The following is an 8,769-nucleotide window of genomic DNA, read 5'->3' as shown; positions in this document are numbered from 1 at the left end:
ACCCCGTCCCTGCATTACGGTTCTGAGAGCTTCTCTTTTTTCAGTCTTACAATAACAAGTGGTAACAGACTGTCTTTAATCATTGATGTGTATAGTAGGTAGCCTCAGGAATTATCTTCACAGATCTCTATTTTAGCACTCCCCACATGCTGGCTTGCTCCAGTGATCAGGGACCAGGGATGCTTTTGAATTATTTTTTCTAAAAATTATATTTCCTAAAGTCCTGGTTAGGAATTGGAAGGGAAGCTTTCCATGTTATTGGAGATGGAGAAAGAGGAAGAAGATTCCTTGAATTAGCTTAAAGCTAAGAAAAGGTTTGGCTTTAGTCTGAGCTTCAGGAGAGACTTGCATTTACCTGCATGTTCCCAGCCGATTGGCTCTCTCAACCATGTTTCTTTCCATCAAACCTTAAAGCTGTCATTCGTATTTTTACAGGTGCTTAAGATGTTATGCGGTTAAACAGTGCACAATAATTCACCTTCAGTTGCAGTCATTTTCTCTCCCATAACAAGGCTGTCATAAATCATTCCTAACAAAGTAAATAAATCTCCCAGTCCCCACCATGCACCATTACTTAATTTCAATCCTTCCCTAAAATAAAGATGAATGCATTTAGTTACTGCAAATAACTAGAGCTGCCATACTTTAAAATATTGTCTCCTTGTATAGAATTCAAACTAGAGAAATGCATTTACTATTAAGAATGTGAACGTTAATCTTGTGGCAGAAGTGGCACACATGCAGGCTGGCTGTGGAGCGGGGCTGGATTTGACACCTCCAGGGACTACCAACAGTGGCCTACAAAAGGAGGAGTGAAACATGATGATGCTTCGCACAGAAATATGAAAGCACTCCTGATATATCCCCCACTGTTGGCAGCCATTCTGTGCCCTTGAGAATCTGTTGTAACAAAAGTGTTTAATTATTTGCATTAGTTTGGCAGTTAATTTTTGTACTGTGAACACTTCTGCAGTTTCATTTTCATGTGCTTATTTTCACTGGGATCAGTAAAGCTCCACAGTTAGCCTTGCGTGGAATCGGGTCCTCTTGGTGTCTCAACTGCGTGGCAGATAGGACTTCTATTTGTGTTCATGTTCTTGTCCATGTGCAACTAAATGGTTATTCTAAGAAGACATTGATTTATTTTTTAGAAGTGCTTGTGATATTTCATCTAGGGATTTTCTGGGGATAAAAGATTTAGTGTTTTTAGGTTTTTCCCTGTTGTTTGTTGTTATTCTTTTCATTAATGTTTATTAACCTTTTAATATTAACTTCTAAGAATATAGAAATTTTGGTCTAGGGCAGAAAATATGTAGTAGTTGGTTTCCATTCTATTAAGCATGAAACCTTGTGTGGTGGACAATCATAGTTAAAAAATCATGTTACTTGAGAATACAAAAGATCTTCTTGATTAAAAAATAAATCCTGTGGTGTCTGTGTTCAGGATAAAAGCCATTATTTTCTTTGATGGTTTCTTCAAATTAGTAGATTTTTCATAAAGTTTAAAAATGATGTTATGGTAGAAGATTGCAACTGAAGTGAACTAGGAGATCCCAAGACAAGAGTATGGTTCTCTGATCAGTCCTTAGCATGTAATACAGTGGATGGTGGAGGTCAGAGTAATAGTATTATTGTACACACTTTGAGATGTAAATGACTGCCAGAAGTGATGGTAGCAGTGAATCAGCCTAGCTGTATTTAACAGCTATTTTAGTAGACTAAACAATGCTTACATTGGCTTTCTCTGAAGGATCTGTGCTTTTTGAAAGTGAATGAATGATCTTAAAATGTAGCCCGTCAAGACCTACAAAAGATGTGCTTCTTGAAGGAAGTAGTATATTTACACATTTGCATTTAAAATTTGGGTCCAAAAATCACTGGCAAGTGTCTGTATCTTGCCAGCAGTGAACACAGTATCTGTTAAAACCTGCATTCAGGACACCTTCAGCAGCAAAGTTCGAGTGCAGGGGTTTTTGATGTGCAATGAAAGGCTCCCCATTATTGATTTCTAAGCCCTCACTGATGCAAAAGCTTGCAGAGAGAAATAACTGTACACACATGAATAACATTTCTCATCCAGGGCAGCTGTTGGCATCATACAGTGTCTGTCTTCAGACATCGGGTGAAATTTTTTGGTTTCTTTATATGTGTTTGGTTTTGTTTTTTTTTTTCTCCACAGTTGCCTAAAACAGCATTTCCCTTTACAGTAAAAAACATAGTGTATAATGTTCTTCTAATGTGATAGGTAATTAAGCACAGAACTAACCACAGAAGTTAAAAATAATCACCTTTGTTTTAATCAAAACTGATGTTTCTTTATTTTCCCTTTCCCAGTCTAATTGTAAGGACCCCATGCAATGTGTGAATTGCAACTCCAGAAAAAAAAAAAAAAACTTTAGAATTTGACTGAGGCTTCTTTATGAATTAATACAGGTACAAAGAAGCTAAATTCAGTCTGAGTCTCTGCACTGACTGACATAAACATTTTTTCCTGTTAAAAAGAAACAAAAAAACTAAAAGGAGAAGGGAACATTTTTATTATTCTATTTCAAACTTTTTAACATTTACGATGAATCAAATAGAATTATAGGGCTTGCAGGAACCAGAGTCAACCATACCTAAGGTGTTATATTACCTATAGTGATCCTCACTATAAATTAATTCCGGGTATCTAGAAGTATTGTAGTTATCCTTCTGTGAAGCTGCAAATGCAGGGAGCCTCTTTGTCACACACTAATTGGATAGAAAAGGCTTTCCATTGAATGTTTCCAGCATACAATTGCTATTATATGTATTTTTGTTTGTATGATGCAGCTGTATACGGCACATGCTGTTATCATCTACTGTACAGATAACACTATGGAAAGACCTGGAAAAGTGACAAGAAAAGCTTTCCTTGTACTTAGTTAAGCTTGCCAAAAATTGGCGTGTTGAGAGTTTTCTTTTTTTTTTTCCTGATGAAAAGAAAATCCATGTCACTGCGGTTGTTGTAAGTGACAGAAATAGCCGAAGGTAAATAAATAAACAGAGCAATTTTGTTCTTTCTCCTGAGTTGTCACAAAATAGCATGGCTCCCTTGCAGTTAACACAAAACCACCCCAAGAACTCCATCACTCAGTAACTTAATACCCTTCTATAGCAGGTGAGGTAGTCTTGTGCCTTCTCTTGATCTCGGTTTTTACAGGTTTAATCATTTCCAGTGAATAATCAAGAGAGACTGTGTGTATAAATACTGTCCACCCCTACCTGGTGACATTAGGGAAGCAAATTTTTGCCTGTTTGCCATGTCAAATGCTTGAGAGCAGCGCACACACTCCTCCTATCCATTTAAGCACTTAACAGAATGTTCACGTATCGATTTTAGAGTGTCTTTTAAACCACTCAAATGAATTACATATGAGCATCGCAGCATTTGTGAGCTGTCCAAATGGGCATTGATCCTCCATAATGACCTTGCTTCCACAAGGATCATTCTCTTTATTCCTTTCCTTCTATTTTCTCTTTGGTTCGCCTTGCCAAGGTATAGCATCCTACATTAAGATTCAGTCCCCTATCACCAGATGTGCCTTAAACATTTTTGTTGTAATGAAAGAAGGAAAATGATATTCCACACACTTGCCCTGAATTCTGCATTAACATCATAATAGCATTATTCCTCGCTGAAATCAGTGTAAATGAGAACACAGGCAGGTCAAGGGGGTTTCTTTATAAAGGGGTTTTCTCTATGAGTATATAAACAGCACAGTGGACCTCACTAAGCACGGGATCAGACTACAGACCCACACAAAAAACTTACAGGATACTTCATCTTCTGAGGTTTAGCGAAGCTCAGTGCTTCATCGTCACATCTTAAAGCATCCTGCACGTAGTCTGCATTGTGAAACATGGTTTCTTTAAAACGACAAAATAACTCCGAGAGGTTTCTCGGTGTGTCCCAGCATCGATGGGTGCTGCATGCTGCCTGGGGGTCCTGGCCACGGGGTGGACAGGGGTGGCCTTTCTGCCTCCTGCAAGGTCCTGCTGCTGCTCTCTGTCTTCTCATGGTTGAGCCACTCAATACTGACACAAATAATACTCACTAGCAAGAAAGCAGCACAGATTTGCCTTATAAAAGGTGTCAGAAGGCCACTAAGTGACCAAGCCAACAGAATTTAAGCAGTGGCCAGAGTACAGAGTGAAATGTTTAGCGCGGTCCTCCTTGGGCAGTCGGGCTGGTGATTTGTGGCCGTCCTCCCAAGGAGCACATGGTTCAGCGGCAGGGCTCAGTTATTCTCAAGCACAGACAGGATGCACAAGATGCATTTTTTCAGTATCTCAGTTTTTACTATCTGGTCTGAGGGCTTTGTTTTTGCGTTATTAGTCAAATCCACGTTTAGTTGCAGAGGCAAAATGATGACTTAGGGTAATGCAATTGGCAACACAGAGCTTCACTTACAAAATTATAGGTCTTTGTTAAAAATCAGTGCTCTCCCAACCAAAACTCCATCAGTGGTCACTGATCACAACTGTATTTCCAGCCCTTCCTGCTCTTATTTAAAGGCTAAGAAATGCATAGAAAGATTTAGAAAGATCTTTTGTTCTACAGGTTTACTGGGGGGTATAAGTTACAAAGAAGTCTAGACAGGGACACGGAGCCAAATTAAACCCAATTGATTTACTATAGTATTTGTACATTTATTTAAATATGCCTTTCTGTGATATTGTCATCAGATACAAGTTGTCTTGAAGTAAATTCATTTTCCTTTGGTCAACTCAAGCTTCTTTACTTCTGAGTTACAGTAGCCACATGAACTGAAGACTGTGTTGAAGATAGTTTAAATTTGTATCTCCATTCCAATAATTCTGTCTTTGCTTTCCTGCTTATCTTTCCCCGTGTAGACATGGCATCACAGCTGATAGAACAGAACCCAAAGGGGCTGACCTTGACAACGTGATGTAAAGTCTCTCAGTGTTGTCTAGTGCTTGGTACTGCCTGTTCCTTTCACCTCGGCTGAATCACAATGATGTACTTTGTAACAGGAGCTGATATGGATCATTTATAACTGGGACTGTTTTTATACACATTAGACCAGAGACAGCATGATAGGTACATTTATTAAAACTCAGAAAACAGGTGGCTTGTTTTTATTATTATTATTTTTCTTTTAATTCAGGCTTTTATGGAGCTGTATTTCTTTCAATGAACGGCTGGCTGGCTAGATAGACATCCTGGCCTTAGTGACCCAGGAACTGTCTTTCTTCCTATGTTCCTGTCATATAGTTAGCTTCTCGAAATTAAATCATCTTTAGGTTTTAAGCATGTTTGTCAAGTGTCTTCAGGTTGCTACGTTTGCAAGAGAAGGGGTCACAAAACTAGTTACTAATTCAAATTATGACAGCAGCACCAGAAAAGCCAAACCACACTGAACAGAGCTTTTTGCTGACCTCGCTAGAGGTTAGAAAAGGCTCTTGCTCTGCCCCAGAAGTGCAGCGAAGGAGCACACATCTCTCCCTCCCAGTGCAGCCAGAGTGCCAAGGCAGGTGGCAGCCCAGGGAATTGGGCTTTTCATCTCACAGCCTGTACGTGTGAGTATACTGGGACTATGCAGAGCAACGAAGCAAAAGCCTTCACATTCTACATTGCTATGCCCATGTACTTCCCGATATTTACTTCTACATGCAACACTTGCAGGCTTGAATGCACCTGTGCTTTGCTTTCCTCTTAGCTGATAATGTCCAATTGTAATAGAAATAGTTGTTCAACCATTTAAGTCAGGGTTAAGTAACTGGAGAGCGCATGGTAGAGAAGGCAAGGGAATATGAGAGCTAGCAAGTGTGACATGCTGATCAGCTTGGTATCCTTGTTCTCTGCTTTATTTTGGTTTATAAAACATTGTATTTCACAAAATACATTATGTACTTTCTTCTCCTGTGCTGTCTTTTATGCAAGGGATCTCAGAGCACTTTACACACATTATTAATTAGGCCCCAAAACAACCCAGGAGTTAATTAAGTATTTATTATTGTACAGATGCATGAGCTGAAAGAGTCTGAGACACAGGGCCTCGTTTACATTAAAGCCCCCTTGGACTTCTCTATCAGCATAAAATAGCCTTAAAATATTTGTAAATTAGAATCTTAGGAATATTAGTGCTTTTTTTATCCCTCTGAACAGTGTAAAGAACAAGTTTGTTCACAAGCCAGTTTATGTATCTGATCCTGCACGTGAACTGGCAGAGCACAACCTGTTCTCTTCTGTCCTCATGTACAGATATCTGCACAGAGCCTGTTGTAGAGGCAATGTGTGTTGCTCCCAGCACCATTTACATCGACAGTTCTGAACTGCAACATTTATAAGTTGCAAATTTAATCACTCTCGTGATTTCCCTGTGAATCTGCACTTCCTAGTTACACAGCGCACATCTTCAGGAGGAGGCAGGAGGAGTGGTCCTATCCCAGTCTGTGTGGTCTGAGCTGCTGAAGGTGGCTAAAGTGCATTCGATTGACTTTGCATTGCAGTGAAGTGGAAACCAAGTGTCTGTTAGGATGTCTCAGAATATGGGTGATAATTTCCATCTAAAAAATGGTAATTTCTTCCATTGTTATTATCTGCACTTGCCCTTAGTTTTAATTGCTGAGGTTCCTCCTAAGGATATTCTAGGTACCTCTGTTCTTCATTTGTTTATCCCTAAGTTCATCTGCAAACATCGATTGCCCTTGTTCAAACTTTCTAATATACTGTGTCTGTTTTTTTTCTCTCTCTCTCTTTCTTGCTGTTTCCTTGGCAGATTTGGAGCAAGAGAGAAAATGATACTGCTTTTTAATACACAATGTAAGAAATACTGTGCTAGGCAATTCCTTCACAGTCTACCTGTGCTTTTAACTAGGACACTTTGCTGTAGGGACAGCAGGACTTTGCCTCTGCTTCTCACCAGCAGAGCTCAGCTGAAGCCCTACCTTCCCAGGTCTTCATTACCTACCCCTTCCCAAGGGAGCTACACTGAACTGCTTTCTCAGCATAAAGGAGATAAGTCAAAGGGAAGTTAAGAATATCCCCCTTCCAACTAAGAAATCTTCATAGTACAAAAAGGGGAATGGTTGCTGGGCTGGCCTGACTGGTGGCTCACCTTGCTCTCCTGTAGACAGTGATCCAGCAAGTCTCCAGAAAGGGCTTTTCCTGAACAGAGAAGTAGGTCCCATGCATGAAGAACTGTGGATACACATGGGCTACACGTTTCAAATGAAGAACCAAATGTGAAACATAGTGCAACATTTCCATCACTTGAATTGAGTAGGCGTGTGCCCCTCATAGTGGAGGTCAGTTTCAAAATCTCATCTTTGGAGGTACCCATACTGACACATACCAGTAAGTATTAGCTCCCGTCCCAAAAGTGTCTATATGTTAGTGTGGCACTGGGGGAAGGTATAAAAATCCTGCTTCTTGTCATGGCTCATTGACTCGCAATGTCATTGGCCTTCTGCTTCCAGGGCTGGTGTCGTCACCACTGATCCAGGCTCTCTGCTCAGTGGCACAGACATCCCTGGAGGTTTCTTCCTGTACAGAGAACTCTCCGTGTCAGATGCTGTTTAGGAATGCAGGCAATTTCTCTTTGCTTTTCTGTTTGAACTGATGATGTCAGGGTAGGGTTGTTTTTTTAAGTTAATCAAGGTACCTTCCACAGCTGCTGTGGTAGCGGAAAGAAAAATAACGGCAGTGATTATTGCCAGTTGATTTTGTCCCTCAGCAAAAAGGCTACAAATTTAGTACACATGTAGTTTAAATGTGGAGGACGTTCTGGACAAATTTCAAGGTTGATTTGAATTTTGGGCATAAACCACCTGACAGCTTTCATTTTATATTGTGCAATTTTAGCTGTTAGTAAGTATAGCATCAGTACAAAACACAGCAACAGCTGATGCACAAACTAGTAGATGCTACTTAATTTGTCCTGACAAGAAGTTGCTGCTGTTCAGTTTAGTTTAGGAGTGAAATAACCTTGTATCGATCCAAGTGTATACATAAGAGAGTTTCAGCTTCTAAGTAGGAATGTTTCACATATTCTCCCCTACGACTAAGATTTTAGACATTTACATCTCCCAAATACTCTGTGGCATTTAAAGGAAACCATCTCTCTCATCACTGTACCATGGCAGGAACAGGAAAATAAGATTGGAAAGGACTTTCTGGATTGTCACCTCCAGTTGTGTTCTTTCTCAGGCAACTATGGTATGAATGTCTCGTGTGTGCTTTGAGGCTGTTTGCTTTCCTTGCTCTGATAGAGATGTTGGTTCAGGAGCTCACCCCTTTCATGATTAGAAATCTATTATTTGCAACCTCTGTACATTTCTAGCCAGTCTACACCAGTTTGTACTTGTACCGACTTTATTTATTAGCCCATACAACTCTACCTCCTACGTTGTGTTTCCCTCCAAATGCTATTTTTCCCTTTTTATGGCAAAAGTGATCTTGGCTCCTGCCCACCTGTCATTTTGCTTGGGCTACCACACCAGCTCTTTTTAATCTTATTCTGCAAAACAGATTTTTTTTTTTCTCCTTGATCTCTCTCATAGTCCTTCTCTACACTTTCTTCACTTTGAATTAGTATCTCTTGTTTGTGCATAGCCAGATGACCAGACTTGTGTCCAGTAGTAACTAGGAATTCTTTTTAGTGCCTTGGATCATGGGATGAATACATCGTAAGGCATTAATTAGCCCGTTAACAGAACTTATTATTAATCCTGAGTGCTAGTATTCTGTTTTACACAGGCAGAATCCACCTGATTTTTGTT

The 8,769-nt window shown here is 39.8% G+C and overlaps 1 protein-coding gene and 1 long non-coding RNA gene across 4 annotated transcripts in view; one reads left to right on the top strand and one right to left on the bottom strand.

The window, feature by feature from the left end:
- Positions 1 to 8,769, top strand: part of LOC310882273 — a 247,681-nt gene that overhangs the window by 144,682 nt on the left and 94,230 nt on the right. The window lies entirely within an intron of this gene.
- The window catches only part of SHISA9 (shisa family member 9), a 180,186-nt gene that overhangs the window by 87,473 nt on the left and 83,944 nt on the right, over positions 1 to 8,769 (bottom strand). The gene's annotated exons all lie outside the window — the stretch shown is intronic.

This window comes from Anser anser (assembly GCF_964211835.1).
Source record: "Anser anser genome assembly, chromosome: 15".
NCBI classification, from domain to species: Eukaryota; Metazoa; Chordata; class Aves; order Anseriformes; family Anatidae; genus Anser; species Anser anser.
The sequence above is the reverse complement of the archived record's forward strand: the minus strand, read 5'-3'. Positions and strand labels throughout refer to the sequence as shown.